Raw genomic sequence first — 18,857 nt, 5'->3', positions numbered from 1 at the left:
CTGCACCCCGTCACCAATTGAAATAATGACTTTACGAAAATTTATAGAAATTGGTTTCGGCGTGGGCAATTTCTTTCGAAAATTTTGTACCTTCTAATGCTTTCATCGTTGATCTAGGTCGTTTATTTCCTTATACCATATTCAAGTGTTCGTTAAATATTAAATTTATGAAATGCACTAGTACATCGAATGCAACGTGACCAATAAGAATTAGGAAATTAATACGAAGAATAGCAGAGATTAGTGTCGATTTAGAAGCACAGTGTATACAACTTAAAACGGATAAAACACTATATGTGAAATAATCAAATAAGCAGAGATACTCTAATTATTTCAAATAAAGCATTTTTCACCACACTTTTCATCGATAAAATCCTCCAGTCGTCGAGGAACAATCCTTCTGAAAGAGTAAAACGAAAAAGAAGAAGAGGAGAAGACCATAAAACAGTGAAACGAAAAGAAAAAAGAAAGAGTCACGATGGATCTGTTTATTGCCAGCTGGAATAAAAATCACGGTGCTGGGTGGGTGGCGCGTGGTTTCGCGACGAGGAGCAACGTGGTAATGTCAACGGCTCTTGTATCAGCTAGAGAGCCACTCGCCCTCTTCCACTGTCTTCTTCCTTTCAGCCTCCTCTTCGGGCCTCACCTCTCTACTCGCGAAAGATGCAATCAATTATGACGACTTTACAATTCCCTTCTTGTCGTCCGCGTCGTCTGCCACTTCATTCGCTTCCCCGTCATCTCTTCAACCTTTTTTTATTTGTCTTCTTACCACGGAACGTCTGGCGGATTTAAATTTCGCGCGCGTGCGATCGCTATGGGCCACTCGATAATTATTATTGAACGATTAGGACATCGGTGACTTTTTATAATTTCTGACATTATACCCGACGCCATATATAATTTGAATTATTATGTAATTAATTGTCGGATTAATGTCGATGAGTTGTTTATAAAGAATTTTAATAATTCAATTACACATACTCTTCGTAATGTGCAATGTAAGTAAAGTTTAAAATTAAAATTTGCAACTCCGTGTTCTTTCGTGCGATTGGCGAATAGTTAAAATGCTTTCTTGAACTGTTATTAATAGATAACGAAATACAAATATTTGAATAGATTTGAATTTTTTATCGATAAAAATAGGAATATCAAAATTATTTTGATCAATTAAGAATATTACTTATAGCAATCCTATCTACATATATTTTATATATTCTATGACTGATGATAAGTTCAGTAAATTTGTAAAATTTGACTAATTAAAAATATTGTTTGTTATATGTGATAAACAATTAAAGTAACCACGAAGCAATTTAAAAGTTCTAAATATTCGGTTAAAGAATAGAAAGAAAGGCACGAAGAATAATCATAATGATCATAATGGGAAGTTTTATATTGTAAAACTGTTACATATATATTCCCATGAAAAATACTGGGTGGTCCATGTCACGAAATCGGTCAGTTGGTACGTCGTATTTTTAAATCAGCCAACGGTAGTCGACTACTAGTAGCAAATAATTTTTACTCGGTGCGACACCGGCGCCGTTTCAGCTCGCGTAGGCGAGGTTAGATTTACTCGCGCTGAACCATTCGCGTCTGGCCGGCGTCTGGAGTCGCGTCTCGCTCGTAAAATCATCAGTCGCTCACAGAATTGGCCGGTTGAAATGATTACGCGCTTTTTACGATACTCGACTTTCATGTTGTCTCATTTTCGTGAGCTTCATTGTAACGTTGTCGGATGTATGACGCTGTCATCGATGATACAGTTCTTCTCCCTTGGCAAACGAAATTTTCGTTTGCATGATAAAGCTAACAGATTAACGAGGCACTGACGGAATATTTTGCATCAACTGTTACAATATTTCTCAACGAAATTTTTGTTTTTCGTTTCTACTTAAATTTCGATTCGATATTGTAATGTATATCTGTATTATATATGATTAACATGAAATGAGCAGAATATTTTACATAAAGTATTAGAATTTTCTCTCATACTGTTTTGTCGTCAATTTGGTTTCGATATAATTGATCTAAAGATCACGTCATATCGTCTATTATAACATAAAAAACAAATTACCTTAAACCAGATGACAGCTACCACCATAATTCTTCTTACATGATTCACTTCTTTCTTGTTTGCACGATAAAATTGACGGATTAACAAGAAATCTTAATCTCTTTTTAAATATCGTTCGAAATAACAAAACAAACATCTAGCCATCAATAACACTTGCACAAGAACTTTTATCGCAACACGAAACGCTATTTCAGTTGCCATGTTTGTCACGAATCGAATTCGACCTATTCAAAAAATTGATTGTTCTATTAGTTATGGACCGTGTACACCTCTTTTTCGCTTGTATAATAAAAACGGCAAGTTAAAGAGAAATTGTTAAAAAGTTTTATACAAAGCATCAGAATTTTGTAACTTAAACTCTCTTTGGAAATAATTTAAAATTAGAAACAACAAATAACATGAACTATGCAACATGTCCGCAAGAACTTTTGCAATACGAAACGACATTTCACTAACGATAAAGTGACAGATTAAGAGACCGATAGAAATGACACATTAAGAAATCGATAGAAATGACAGATTAAGAAACTGATAAAAAACATATCTCTTCAAATATCATCGACGAATACATAAAATGAATATCTATTCATTTAACATCTCCACAGGAACTATGCAACACGAAACGCTATTTCAGTCGCCATGTTTGTCGGGAATTGGATTCGATCCATTAAAAAAGTCGATTGTCCTATTGATTATCGGTTCTCTAATCGAGCTATACTTCTTTTTCGCTTGTGTAGTAGAAACGACAAGTTAAGAAGAATCTGCTAAAATATTTTACACGAATCACCAGATTTTGTAACTTAAGGTCTCTTTCGAGATTATTTGAAATGGGAAAATAAATAACTACTAATATTGAACTATGTAACACCTCCGCAAGAACTTTTGCAACACGAAACGCCATTTCAATAATAATAAAATGATAGGTTAAGAAACTGACATAATACATATTTCTTTAAATATCATTCGAAGAATGCATAAAATAAACATCTATCCATGTAACACTTCCACAAGAACTTTTGTTGCAACGCGAAATGTCATTTCAGTCGCCATGTTTGTCACGAGTCGGATTCGATTCGTTAAAAAAAAATCGATTGTCCGATTGGTTATCGATCTTGTACTAAAGAAATCGAAAATTGCGGCGTGGCCAGTAGGAAGAAGACATCGAACGTGCTGCCACGATGTGGCTATCGCGTGAACGCGTGTGTACGTGCGTGTAACGTAGTGGTCTATCAATTTCGCGGGTCCGGACGTTTACGAGTAGATCGTAAAAGCGGCGTAATAGGCGCACACGGTCGTATATGCCGTCGCCGGGTGGCCAGGAAATTCGATCGAGCGCGAAGGGTTTTACGTAAGTCACGAGGTCCTTCAATCGTCCTCTGCGTGTCGCAGCGTTCTTTGCAGAACGTTACAGTACGATAGACATAACCTCGAAACACATCCTTCGAAACTGACATTCGCTCTAATAGCGAGATGTTGCGAATGTACGAAACATCGAGAAGTAAGTTGTTCGTCTTACTTTACGTTCTCGTCTACCAGTTATTGCACGCTGGATACGGCCGGATTCGCAGCAGGGAGGTTCGAAATGATGGTCATTCAATTTCTACGAATCAAGATCTCAGTTTTACTGTTGCACAATGTTCATTGCAATTATGCTACGTGATTTGACTCGTGATTATGTTTAATAGGTTATGAGGGATTTGAATATAAGAATTTTGAAAAAAGAATTTAATCTGTCATAATTGAAACAAACAATATCTGGTAATTAATGGTAATCAACCTAGCAACTAATTGCAAGGACAATGTAATGATCAAAATTTTGTCTCATAATTGGAACAAAAGCTAAGTAATCCTAGTAATTAATTTAGAAACGCAACAAGATAAAAAAGATTAGTAATAATTATTCATAATTCAACAACATTCAAAGAAATCAATGAAGTCTATTTAATAATTGAAATTTGCTTTCCGTTATGGTAGTCATTTTTTCCTGAAACGAGAGTTATTTTCACACCTATTCGCTTCATGTTAGCTTCCCTCTTTCCTATAGGCAATATTTTAAACGTACCAGCCCGACTTCGTTTCCACGCGTAACTTTAATCTGCATGTATTCTTTCCCTCAAATTGAAGTACAGCCGCTTAGACAAAGAAAGGAAAGAACAGAGGCATAATTTCCCCACATTTCCTCAGCTCTGCTGCTTCATATTCATTATCCGTGCTCTCCACCAACGCAGCGATATCGAAATCCTCGTTACAGCCTCTCCAGCGTCAAATTGAAACGCTCGACGAAAGTAAAAGTGAAATAAGAGCAAAAGTAAATTGAAAAAGCTCCCTCCACTTTCCATGGGGTGTAAATTTAATACGCGGGCATATTTATGAGCGAAACTCAACGATCTTGAAGTAAAACATAAAAATAGTGTTTTGGTCATATTGATACGACGAATTGAGACACGAACATAACCTAATCTAAATACATATTTCCTTTTCCTATTTATTTTCGTAATTGTGCAATAAAATACATTATTTGTGACTTATTATTGTGTAACTATATATTCCTTCGACTGTCTCTTACCTTTTGACTTTATAAGATGAAATGTTCACTCGTAAAACAAACTAAATTATTTGTATATCGTTATTGATCTTTCCTTCTGTATATCGTAACTGATTGTTTCGTGTATATCATTATTTTTCCTTTTTTATCGTGTCATCGCGTTCGTGTACACGATGATTACCTTGACACGATAACAGCAAGCCAGAAAACAATGAGTTCTCAGAAATAGTATTTGAAAGAACGTAGCGGGGTGGCCAGCTCTATTACCGGTACTTTATTAGCCTAGCTGGAAACCACGTGGGTTGAAACAGCGCTAGGCGGGATTTTTCTAATGTTCGATGCTAAACGACCGTGCCAGAAGTCGAATGTTATGGTGAAATGACATTTTCGCGCAAAACTTTACGTATTGTTGGTTACAACCGAGACTTCCGGTATGACAATGTTATTGTAATTCATACTTCAACCAATATGAAAAAAAACTTCCTATAAAATCGAATACATACGATACTGCATACGATACTGTGACACTATCGTAAAATGATAATACGTATCATAAAGACTTGCATTCTTCATACTTTGCTATGATAAATACTACACTAACCTAGAAACGCAAATCGAAACCTCGTACTCGATGATTCCTTAAGTTCTGTTACTCCATATTTATTTTAAGAAGGAGGAAAGATAAAAAGCGCAAAAAGAGAAATTCGACGCGTCTCTCAAATTGTTCTGCGGTTTTCAGGCTATTTTTAACGTGACTGCCGCTTAAAATAACTCCTCTCCCTTTACAAATATTTCCACCTTTTTCCTTCCGAGATTAGAGACACAATGAGGTATTTGTAAACTCGAGTATTACGAATAAGATTGTTGGCTAAACTTTAAATAAACAAAGGATGATTTAGTTTAATTTCTACGATTTTATTTATTATATACATCCCGCTGATAAGTGAAATTTATTTTCCTCGTAAATTGTTATTACGACAACGTTATTATTAAGTTGGAAAAATATTACTTATTATCTGTATAATTCAAGAAGAAGACATTAAGTTATCGTTTATTACAAGATTCTAGAATACCAAATCATTTCGAGAAGCAGTTCGTTGTTTTAATAAATTAACGTAATTATGAAAAATAAAACGCATTGCATTTCTACAGCAAAATGTTCGAAGAAGGCATTTTATTTCAAGCAATCAGCCTCAACAGATCTTCGGCAACGATCTCCAAAACGGTTCAGGAAATGTCAGTTGGAAGCAACAAGATTAAAGCGCGATTTCACGAAGACTCGAGTTTATCGGAGGGTGAAGCGTTAGAATCGCGCCGTTTTCGAGGCATCCGGCCACCTGCGGAGCCTCATCGCGAGCGTGGGCTGCCTAGGGCAAGAGGAAGGGGCGTTGAGAGCGAAACTCTCGAGAACGAGCACACATCGATGCATATGGTGTCATAGTAACGACGATGAGAACTACATATACACACAGGATTTTTCTCGGGGAAACTAGTACAACAGTAAACTGAAGACAAAAGAAATGTTGGTCTGATTTAGTTATTTCTGTCAGACCCAAAAGAATCAGGGAGACATGCGCGTACACTGGCAGGAAGTGTCACATGTGCAAACAAGATCATATAACAGTGATCCTCAATTTTTTTCATTTCGTGACACGCATAAACCAATCACAGTAGAGAAACAAAGATTTCTTGGAAATTTAGAAATTCCTCGGATCTTGAATCAGGAATTTCTATTATTATAAATTTCTCCAATCTTCGATTCCGAGAGACAAGGATTCCCTTAATTTACTATACGAAGTTCAAGGTTTCCCAAAATTCCGACCGAGAGAGTTAGAGATTTTTTGAAGATCTGTCAAACTTCTTCGAACTTGTCAAATGGAGAATTAGAAATTTCTTGAACGGACGATTGAAAATTACGAATCTCTAGAACTTCGTGCGAAGGATTAGAGATTTCTCGAAAATGACAGATCTCTTAAACTTGGAAACGAGGATTACAGGTTTCTTGAGTCCTGAATGGAAAATTCAAGGCTCTGGAATTTCTAATCGAATAACTAGATATCTTGGAAATTTGTAGTCGGGATTTGGCGTATGGTGCAGCGCGCGGCACGCCGTTTAGCACTTCCGGTCGCAGTATTTGGCGGGACGCGGCCCTATATATGGCTCACGTCCGTCACGCTGAGACGGATACGACGCACGCAATTTTCTAGGTCGACACGACGCAGCAGGGAAGGTCAGGATTGGTTCAAGTCCAAGCGAGTGGTCGTCGCGCGGCCGTCGACGGCTACGCGTTCGCCTCGTCGCTAGTCGATCTATAATTAGCGAATTTCCGCGGACCGTTCACTGGAAAGAGATCGAACAACGCTTCTCTTCTTCGTTCGTCTTCTCTTCCGATCGACATATCGCTTCGAGTACCCTAATAACACGAGGAGAAGATGAATCTTTAACACTCTGCTTTTTAACGCAGGCTTCAATCGTCATTCATAAACGATCTGTAATTACTAGCGTGGATCGTGGATAGTGGAGCGCGCAGCGCTTCTTAAACGTTTCCCATTTTGCTTGTAAAAATTGTACGCAACTCCAGTTGTATATATAAAAAGCTACGTATAATAAATGAAACATTAACCAATGATAAATGGAAGAAGCTTAATTTTAAACAATTCCTGGTTATATTTATAATTCTTATCGCTCGTTACCGCTTATTACGACAAAATTAAATTTGCATATTGATGAAACGAGTGCGCTGATGACGAAACTAAATTTCCATGAGATAACAACGTGCTTGTTTATTTTTATGTAAAGAAAGTCTCGACTGAATATTCGATATGATATTTAACAGAGCATCTTCGACGTTAATTGGTGTTAATCGATATTTACAGTCGTCAGTGACAAATGACGTGGTTTTGCAATAGATACGGAGTGGACAATGTTATAAATGTGCTTAAGACCATTATGCAAACTGTTGGGAGTTCTAAGCCCTGATCCCATCCCATTTAAACAATTTTTTAGAAAATTGGTGTTTTCTATTTATGAAGAACCATAGCTCGGCGAATTCTTCCTGATCCTTGGAAAAATTCACGCTTTTCATTTCACTGGTCCGTGGAAATCTGGTCGTTCCAGAATTTTTCCGGTCATCGTTGTGTACAGCTATATGAAGGAAGAACAGAAATGAAATGACTTGCATAGAAAATCCCCGTTCACATAATTCCGTTGCGCGATCAGCGGTTTAAGAAGAAGTCTCGGTCTAATGCAACGACTTGGATGTTTTTGACATACAGCTAACACGCGAACTAATCACTAAAATTCTGCAGTTGGCCAAAAAATATGTTATATTTAGCTCAAAATAGAACATTCATGTCGGACGATTGTTGCTGTGTCAGCTGTCGTCATTTTCTTGTTTGACGATCTAACGGAAATGAGATCAGTGCCCCTGATTAAATATTATAGTCAAGTGTTTTCAAAATTCTCGCCGCACACTGCTTGAAAATCGCTGATCCAGTCTGATGATTAGCTGATAACGACGATACCACGAACACGAAACACGATATCGTGAAAATTATTACACAAACAATTCTATCGATACATAATTTATAAACTGAAACGAAACTGCATCCCAATCGAAGAACTTTTCCAGCCATCATTGTGTACAGCTAATATAAATGAAGAACAGAAATGAGATCACTTGTATAGAAAAACGATGAAACTTCGGTTAGTGAAAATCGATAAAAGCTTCGACGAATTTTATGAAATAGCGTGGATGAATATGAAGGTGAAAGAAATTTCAAAACGATAGAACCATGATCGTCGAAAGACCAGAACCAGCAACAACGGAAGAGACGTCGATAATGAAGTTCTCCAACCTGATAAGCGACAATAAAAACGTGTAACATATGTTGGAAAATCGTTTGCATATTGCATATCTAACAATACTGGGAGGGGGGAAAAATGTAGTACAGATACAGGATATTTACCGGTATGCAAATGTAGATTCACCACCCTCATCCGTGATATGACGATACGCTGACAGCCCGTGCAAACGTTCTACGTGTATTACGTACGTGTATACGCGAGGAGTTATCACGGTACCGTGGCGTTTCCGCTTCTCATCTTTCTCACGTTCGATTTTATGCGATCATGTTCCAGTTTCGATAGCCTTTTCGAATCGATCGTCTTATACGTCACGCTTGCATAATGTATAGCAAGCGTGAATACGATGGAAATTCATCGTGACATACGCCGAATTGATATAAATTCATACGCGCGCTTCTAGGAAAAACGCCGGAGGAAACTTGGAAAATCTAATTGTCGCGTAACAATGGCATCGAAGTCGTTCGGTATCGAATCGAGATAGAAAATGTAGACAATGAAGCTTTGATAACTTTGATGAAACTTTGTAAACGGTGTGGAATAATTGAGAAAGAAGAAAGAAATAAAATTAGTTTGAAAAAGGTAAAATTATTGGGGAATATATTAAGCTGTCTTTCTTTCGCAGACGTGTTTTTTACAACAGTACACCTTAATACAAAGGTGAAACCAAGTGTTTGAAATGACACGGTGTATATCTCAACAGAACAAAATGGATCGTACGTAATTCGAGAAAATAATATAAAACAAGAAACGTCGTGCGTCTATTATTTCCTTATAAAACGAATGAAACTTTTCCGACAATCTATTATATACGACGGTGAAATAAATGAGCGAGAATCGCAGGAAATCTATAAATTAAGAGAATAAAAAATCTCTAAAACTGATTTTCAATTTTTCCATTCTGTTCTCCGACGAAGGGAAACGATTTAATAGAAAATCCTCGGAAGCAATTATTCCTTCTATCGAAGAGACGAATATTGAAAATGTATAAAATCGATCGTTATATATATCTTTGTAGAGAAAATTAAAAGAAAATGTAAACCTATGAGATTAATATTTCTTCCCATTTATCGGATAAAAACAACCCGATAACGTTTCCATTTCCTTGTGCAGTCAGCGTTTCCGAATCCCCCCATGAAAATTAATTTCCGGCTGGCCTGTTGGAAATCGTCCAGGCCGGTCGCGAGCAGCTTATGAAAGAAAAGGAATTGGGTTGGAATGGAGCGGCAGCAGTTGCACAAGAGTGGTTGTAGATACTTTGCCGCTGAAATTTCTAAGGCTCTTGTCGCGACGACCGTGACCTTACCGAATGCGTGTGTGGGCCGAAGAACAGCGTGTTGAAAGCACGATGGCGAATGGTGGCAGCCGAAACGAGCCTCAATTGAGGAAGATGCGTGCCGCTAATTAGCAGCAATTGCCATCACCGACCAGCCGACGTTAATATTCCGCTCATCGATATCAGACCCGGTGACCCTTCGGGATCGCCCGCTCTCTCTACAAGCCCCATCGATCGTAATTTTGACGGCGCCCGCGAAACTAATGGCGGCCTGGTATTGCTAAATAGATGGATCTTCGTTTTGGGATGCTGAGAACGTCTCCTCGGGGAGGAATTTTTTTTTATAATTTATCAAAGCGTGCGCAAGGGTTTCGGAGGGCAAGTGGTGTTGGCGATGGAATATTTAATCTGGAAATACGGTTTAAGAAGACTCTGTGTACAGTAAACGTGGACAGTAAATGCTAGACGCGCAACAGCATACTTTTGTATAAGTTGGAATAAATTATCGTTTACCGGTTAATTTTAAAAATTCGATGAACAATAGAGGAGTGAAATTTAAGAATCGTGAGTAAGATGAAAATTGCATATAGCGGTTGGCAGGCTTTTAAATCTGGAAATTCGTGGAAAATTTCTTTAGAGAAGATACAGTGTACGAAGAACATGTATGGAGATCAAATGTACAAATTCGATTGTCTATATAATTTTTAAATATAATTCTTCTATGTAGAATATCGGTATGAAATTCTTTAAGAAAGAATTGTTTTTTAGCAAAGAAGAAAAAATTATAGAATTGTTAGAAGGAATTATATCTGAAAATTGGAACTACAAGGATCTCGCGAAAAATTTTGTGAAATTATAAGAGTAAATTAGGCTGGAATATTAGAAGCTTGAATAAGGACTCGTTAGAATTTTCGTAATTGCAACGAGTTTCACAGGTTTAAAGCGAAGAAGAGCGAAAGAAGGCAAACAAACATTTGTTTTTCTCACCCCAAGAGAGAATGAGCGTGAACGATCTGGAAGAAAAACTAATTTCGATGGAAAGTAAGGTAGACTCACGCTCGGCCAGATACCGGAAATGGAATAAGGGATGAGGGGAGAACAAAGCCGTGAAATGAAACCTCGCTGTTTGCACGAGATAAAGGGCAAACCGAGGTTTTGGATGTTCAAAGGACTGAAAGAATGCCGAGAATGAAGGCGTTTCGACAAAAGTCTGCACCGAATGTGAATTCAAGCATTTCAGTAATAATTCCTACAACATTAAAAATAACGTAACATTAGGTATTAAATCAGAGTGACAAACGAGATTCTTCTAATTTATTTGTTACTCTAAAATTTCAGTTTCAAGCTTCCAATAAAATATTAATAAATATATTTCATTTAACACGACCGATGTAACACAAATTATGAAAAGAGGATGTTCCTATTGATATACTCATCAACGTGTATCTATTCATTCTTCTAAAATACAAATCCATTTGTTAATATTCTTCGATCCGTATATTAATTTCTCGCGGCTTAAAATAATATTTTCCGACGTTATGGCGATACCCGCGTAAATCAACAATTGGAATTTTCTCCTATCGACGTTATTACTTTCTTTCTTAAAAGCAAATCTAAATTAACCTTAAACCATCGCTCACTCTAATTACAAACATATTAAAGAAGAATTCAAATTACCACCATCGACAATCACCATTTTATCCTATTCCTACTTCGCTTCGACTTTGTTCTGAATATATCCATTTCCAGTAATTAGAGAACTTATCTATGAGGAAAAATCACGGTAACGAGATACAGGAAAGAAGAAAAAATGAGAAAGAAAGCTTCCGCGACGTGGTAAGAGTCCGATAAAGAAGAAAAACTTCGTTGGATCGTTGCGAAGGAGTAAAAGGAAACGAAAAAGAGAAAGGAAGAAAAGTTATAAGAAGAAGATAGAAGAGCTAGTGTCGAGGTAAGAAAGCATTCGGAGTTTTAAGGGATGGAAAGAGGCAAGATGGTGTACGTATATGTGTGTGTGTATGTGTGTATGGCAGGTGTGGGTGATTGGGGGCGATCGATGAACCCCCGAGAAAAAGCTGGGCTTGCGGCGGGGGCATCGGGATGGAGGGGGCGTTGCCGCGGGGGGTGGAGAGGGGCGTGTGCCACGAGGGTGCCACGAGGAGAACGGTGGATGTAAGGGGTGATAGGCCGGGGGCAGCAGGTCACTCGACTCTAGCTACACCTCGCCTATGCGATTCCTTTCTACACGAATATTATTAACCTTCCTTTAGGAAGTGAGATTCTTATCCGAATTAATTTTCTGATTTGGCAACAACATCTTTTCTCGAATATTGTTAACTCGTTTTACGACGATGAGATTCCTATTCCAATTAATATTTCCATTTGGGAACTGGAATTTATTTTGTACTCGAATATCGTTAACTCTTCTTTAAAGGGTGAGATTCTCATACGAATTAATCTTTAACTTGAAAATCAGAATTTCTTTCTACTCGACTATTGTTAACTCTTCTTTAAAGGATGAGATTCCTATTCCAATTAATATTTCCATTAGGGAACTGGAATTTATTTTGTACTCGAATATCGTTAACTCTTCTTTAAAGGGTGAGGTTCTCACACGAATTAATCTTTAACTTGAAAATCAGAATTTCTTTCTGCTCGACTATCGTTAATTCTTCCTTAGAGGATCGGATTGCTTCTCGAATTAATTTTAATTCGGGAACCAGAAGTTCTTTACTGCTCGAATACTATTAATCCTTTAAGGAGTGAGACCCTTCTGCGAATTAATCTCTGATTTGGGAACCACAACATCTTTCTGCCCCAGTATCGTTAACCTATCTTCAAGGGCTGCGATTCTTCTTCGAATTAATCTTTGCATTTGAGAACGAGACGTTTCTGCTCGAATATTATTAACCCTTGTTTAGGAGGTGAAATTCTTATTCGAATTAATCTTTGAATTAGAAACAAGAACCTTCTTTTCATTATTAGTACATTGCTTTTTAGAGTTGTCAGATCACTAGTTGTTAGTGATCATTGGCCTACGAACATTTGCAAATTCATATTTTTGTTACATGTTTCAGGTGACTATCTCTGCCGCATATTAATTTCTTTATCAATCACCTGTTTGTAATAAATATCTTGTGACTCGTATGTTCATTATCAGATTGCTTCCAAATATTATCAATGCGATAATCCTCGCTCTAACCTCATCATCGTCTCATTATGGTGCCAATGAGAACGTTTTGTACAACACAGACGATCTACGTAAAAGATTTTCGATGACAAGCGTTCAAATACTTGGGTGAACGACTCTGTATGAAAGACGACGAAACAAAAGAAGAAGGCGAGATCTACGTGTGTGGCCAAGAGACGATAATTGCACCGCTTAACAGGAGGGCCAAACTTCGGTGGTCATCGAAAAATCGCCGGCAGACGCGCACAATCGACCTTTGTGTCGGACCTGTGACCCATGGCGTATATATACGTCCTCGCCTGGATGTCATATTACTTATTGATATCGAAGGAATCCGATGAACGTGGAACGGCCATGATGACGGTGGTGCCCGCTTAAATGGAAGTAATATTGGCCGGTTGATTTGGCAGCAGATCAAACGCGGCCTGGCGGTGAATCAAGCCCCCTTTCTGTGCGTGTGTCGCCGCCCGATTCGAATTCGAATTCCCCGCTGATGATGTCACATCGTCATCTCGCGTTTCTATATTGGCAATTTCGCCAGCCCGTGAGAACAACCGACAACACCACGTTCCGTGCCCCCTCAAAAGGTTCGCGGACCTGGCCCCGGTATATTGGATTGATCATCGATTCGATTTCGGACGCTTTCGAACCACTGCACTGTCTCGATCATTTCGTCAGTTACGAGTTGCTTGTGATTAGACTACGATTCCTATGCATTTATAGGACATTTTGAAGTACCAGGTTGGACACAGTGCATATAATATGGAAGAATATACGTGTACGATAGTTGGACAGTTTAATTTAATTTAGAACAGTTGGTATTGGAATGGAACATCGAGGGAAAGAATTTTATTCCTCGACGAAACGATCAGAAGATACTTTCTTCGTCTTCTTTTATCATTTTCTGTTTCTCCATCGAAGCTAACAATTGTAAGAAATTAGGCATAATTTCAACAAAACTAGAAAAGTACAAAAGTTGTACTTTTCCACAAATTTCGATGATGAAAATACTTTTTCTTTCGAGAAGATGAGTCACCACAGGGGAAAATCTTACTTTCTTATCGTAAAGGGGAAGAGGATTGACCTACCAATAAATTTCTTCTCCCTAGTTTTGCTACCATCGATGACTTTCGTCTTTTACCGTCCGTATCGTTTCTCACTATGGCCAAACAACCTTCCGCTCTATCTTGACTTTTCCAGCTCGTTGAATCAAATTTGCTGGATGACATATAGCAAAGACGGGGATGTAGATTCTTGGATAAGTATTGGGTAATTAAACCTCCTTTCGATAATTCATATTCAATATGCTTTCGAGCACACCCTCTAGTCACAGGGTGTGGTCGAAAGTTATAGAACCTGGGAGAACCTAGAAGAAATATTTCTTCTTTGAAAGACAAAGAAGCACAATTGCAAGCAATTTTTTAAATCTAATTGAAGTGAAAAAATTAAGTTGTTCGTCTAAATATTTCATTTAGCAAATTGTTAAATTCTTCTTTGTTGAAGTAACTACTTCAAGAAAAACTCCGCGTCTTTATTTACTTATATCCGTGACCTAAAGACTGCTATTTACGCAGAAATATTCTAAATAAGGAAAGGTGTATGTTATTGTACCCTTGAGTATACATTATGTTTTGGGTTCCAAGGTCTAGGAACAAAGAAACTAATAAACATATTTCTATTTATGTTCTCTGTAGTGTCTAGCCAAAGCTATAAACTTAACTTTTTTGGTAATGGAAATTGAAATACGGCATTCCTTTAAAATCTCCTCTGTGATTTTGCTATTCCCGCGCGTTCAATAGCGACGCTACTCGTCGAATAAATTTGAGAAACTCAAAATTATTATTCCCTCGTATCCCGTCTGCCTGTTTCCGATAAATAGCTGCGTTAAAATTAAATCAAAGAAATTCGAATTAATTTTTAATTACGTGTAAAGTCATACTTCTGTGACTAGATAGACATTTGTTCCATCTATCACGCGCACAAAAATATACGTTAAATAAATAAAATTTGCGATTCTAGAATAAATATCGTGGTATATTAAAAAACGTTGAACTACTTCAAGAAAAACTCTACATCCTTATTTATGTATATCCGTGACCTAGAAACTGCTATTATGAAGAAATATTCCAAATAAGAAAAGAAACATATACCCTTGTATATACATTATGTTTTGGGTTGTAAAGTCAAGGAACAAAGGAACTAATAAACAGATTCCTATTTATGTCCTCTGTAGCCTCTAGCTAAAGCTACAAGCTTAACCTTTTTTGGTAATATCCTTTTGCTGTAAATATGTCAATGTGTTCCCTATCTTTCTATTGTCTAATAACACTAAAAGAATAAAGTTTTCTATTAGAAATGCATCCACTCGTTCTTCAATCAATCAATCTCAACTGCAACATTCTTAACCCCTGAAATTGTTAGCACTGTACAAAAAAATAATAGATCGAAAAATACAAAGAACGAAGAAGATGTTTCTCGACAGTTCGTAGAGGTTAAGAAAACAGCAGATCGTGCTCGTAAGGATTAAGGATCTTCTACTATAGATGACGCCCTAGTTACGTAACTTCCTTTCCAAGGAACGCGATTGTATAACGTAATCGGAAGGGCATTGACTTCGTCGAGCTTGCAAATCGCCTCTGAGCCTGTAAATCGACCGTGTGATATCACGTTTCGCAACCCGTGACTCGGCTACGCAAACCAGCTCGCCCTCAAAGGGATGAAACGAACGTATTCAATCGATTAGTTCCTGTTAACTGGCGATGCAGCTTCGATTGCATCGGTTCAACCCATTACCCACAGAATTATATTATTCTTACTTTTATTCTAGATATCTTTGCTCTAAATATTTAATAATATACTCTGTAGTATGTACAAATTTGTTTCTTAAAGATTGCTATATTCTGCACAATATGCACGTGCAGTCGATATTTTATTTTTTTATTTTTTTTTTTACTTTTTTTCATTTATTACAGTCAGTATATTAGTACAATACAAATACAGAACAAAATAGACAAATAAACAAATATACAAATATAAAACAAAAGTGGTAGTATAATATGACTGTATAATAATAATCTCATCTCCCTTTCATTTTTGATTTACTATTATACTCGATTTTCACCCAATTGCAATTGGAAAGGGATGAAATGAGTGGTTCCATCGATACGGTGTTCAGGTCGGGGAAAAGAGACAGGTCACGCGAGCTCAATGGACATACCGATTTCCTGGCCCAGGGAAATTTAGTTCTATCGTGCTATAAAAGCAACTACAGCGTCATCGTCGATCGATACGCCTGGGCTCAGGATTCCACGACTGTTGCCCATGGTAGATCGAAGTATTAGAAGTTTCTCAGCGATAATGTAAATTACCGATATCGATTATTATCTGCAATAAATTCGAAACGAACAAAATTGGAACTGTTTAAAGAAGGAAGCAGCTGTAATCGTAAATGAAGATCGAATTTCCTTTCTTTATCTTCGTTGCTATTCAAATGGCACCGTATAAAAGAAATTGTAAATAATAAATCTACTTCATATCTAAGAATTTTCTCATAAATACGTAAAAATTTAGTCTAATTACAATACTATACTCTTTTATTATTTTACGATAATCTTTAAGCTAAAAAATTGTTCCCTGTCGGGAAAAATCGTTTGGAGGTGAAACAGGTGAAAGAAGCAGACGATCCTAATGGTAAATGCCCAACGAATTTCGTTCCTCTCTTTACCTTCGTAGCTATTCAAATGGCACTGTATAAAAGAAATTGTAAACAATAAATCTACTTCATATCTAAGAATTTTCTCATAAATACGTAAAAATTTAGTCTAATTACAATACTATACTCTTTTACTATTTTACGATCATCTTTAGGCTAAAAAATTGTTCCCTGTCGGGAAAAATCGTTTGGAGGTAAAACAGGTGAAAGAAGCAGACGATCCTAATGGTAAATGCGCAATGAATTTCGTTCCTTTCTTCCTGACCATTCAAATGGTTCCGTGTAGAAGAGTTATAAATGTACGTGTCTTTGCGTTCGCTAAGTGCATTAAGGGTGTGCAAACAGAAGAAACGACGGCGGGGAGAATAGAGGAAACAAACGGATAGCTGAAAGCTCATTGCTCGTTATACAACCCTTATTCGACAAACAGCCACGTTATCGCCACCCTCTGCTGATGTAACTTCGTTGCAATTCAAATACGCTCGGTTATTGTCTGCGTATTTTATTCTTCGCGACGAATAAAAATGGCATCGGACTCATTAAGAGTAAAAGACCGGAACAGCGAAACTGTTTACCTACGTTTGATATGAAATTAAGTATCTGTGATCAGTAGACTGCAACGTTTATGCATTTATGCGAAATTGCTAAAGCGTACAGATATACAGAATACACGTAAGAGGTAAAAACGTTTAAGGTATCTGAAGCGTGCAAAATATCTCGTTATAACGTTCAGAGAGTATAACCAATTTCTATTTAAGTTCTGTGTTTCTTAAAAAGCTCCTGAAAGTATGAGATCACATTGGCATTTACTACAACAAATTTACTTCATTTTTACTATTTACTTACTATTATTTACTTACAGTTAATTTACTTACTATTTACTAGAGATTAGATGGAGATTGTCGTTAGGAATAAATGAGATTGATGACAGAGAGAAAATTCCTCCGAGCAGTCTACTGATCTTTTACGGTTAAGTTAATAAACGAGTTGAAATCGAAGAGTTTTTACTTAAACTTGATCTGAAGCTGAAAAACGTATGATAGTAGATTGACGTTATCATCAGGAATAATGCCAAAAGTCGTTAGAGTAATATTAACAAGCAACTGACCTCGATTCAGTGAACAGAAATTTTTCTACAGATAAAACTGCGCGATTAGATTAAAATTATTTATGATTAAGATTATAAAAATCCACTTTTTACAGTATAAATATATTAATATCACAATATAGTATCTAATAGATACGAAACAGATGCGCGAATAATTTGTCCAAATTAGAACAATAACTCTAAGATATCTATGCACGTTTTATTCAAATTATCCAACAATTCCTCGTATAGAAAATACTATCAAAAAGAGAAAGGAAATAAACAGAAAGCAACGTCCACTATTTACCATGAACGAATCAAACGCACGAGAAATGGACCTAAAGAAACCACGTTTCCAGTCGCTCGGCTCCCTGAACGCCCTCGAGTCACGAAAAGCTTCAATTTACCAAAAGCAGACAATATTGCTTCCATTAATTTCTCCAGCATCCCTCGATAAATAACAATAACCCAAGAGGCCGCAAATTCAGGCTCACGAACTACCCCCGACCGTCTCACGTTCCTCGCAATTTCCCTTGAATTTCTAGGTTTTCTCTGTGAGCAATTTTCCATTCTAGCGCGTACACTGCCGCTCAAAAGTATCTGCAACACTTGCTTATCTTTGACAAGATGGATTTTAATCAGAAAACTCCGGATATACGAGTCGAACTACAACAACGTTGTTCTTTATGATCGACCTCGATGACTGCAGATTTTTATGCAAATTTACATCTTCACGGACACGACTAAAGAAATTCGTTATGGTTATATTTTCAATAGAAACCTTCGATTTGTAGACTGGAGGTTTTAAGTATTGGTCCTAATTACTATTTTGCCACTGATTTATACATTTTCCTAAAATTAACGTTATTTCTGCAGATCAATTAAAGCGTGCAGATACCTGTGAATAAACTACGGATATTTGCGAATATTATTTTTCCCGACAAATTCATATCGTCGAGAATGAAATTAAAAAAAACAAAATCTCGGTGGAAGATTATTTTATGTGTTATCATACTTTGGATATTTTATATATGTTTTTCATGTTGCAATGAAAATATGTTAGATTATAATACAACAAAAGGAATAGGTTTAAGATATATACA

At 36.9% G+C, this 18,857-nt stretch overlaps 1 protein-coding gene and 1 long non-coding RNA gene across 6 annotated transcripts in view; one reads left to right on the top strand and one right to left on the bottom strand.

The window, feature by feature from the left end:
- LOC139993632 (protein kinase C-binding protein NELL1) overlaps positions 1-18,857 on the bottom strand; it is an 87,851-nt gene that overhangs the window by 52,311 nt on the left and 16,683 nt on the right. The window lies entirely within an intron of this gene.
- LOC139993719 (uncharacterized) lies at positions 3,133-4,608 on the top strand. 2 transcript variants are annotated; one of them, XR_011801439.1, is made up of 3 exons: positions 3,133-3,655; positions 3,766-3,838; positions 4,205-4,608. It is a non-coding gene; the product is annotated as an uncharacterized lncRNA (long non-coding RNA). The 2 variants fall into 2 exon arrangements; XR_011801438.1 differs by having other exon boundaries at positions 3,133-3,838.

This window comes from Bombus fervidus, chromosome 13, assembly GCF_041682495.2.
Source record: "Bombus fervidus isolate BK054 chromosome 13, iyBomFerv1, whole genome shotgun sequence".
NCBI classification, from domain to species: Eukaryota; Metazoa; Arthropoda; class Insecta; order Hymenoptera; family Apidae; genus Bombus; species Bombus fervidus.
The sequence above is the reverse complement of the archived record's forward strand: the minus strand, read 5'-3'. Positions and strand labels throughout refer to the sequence as shown.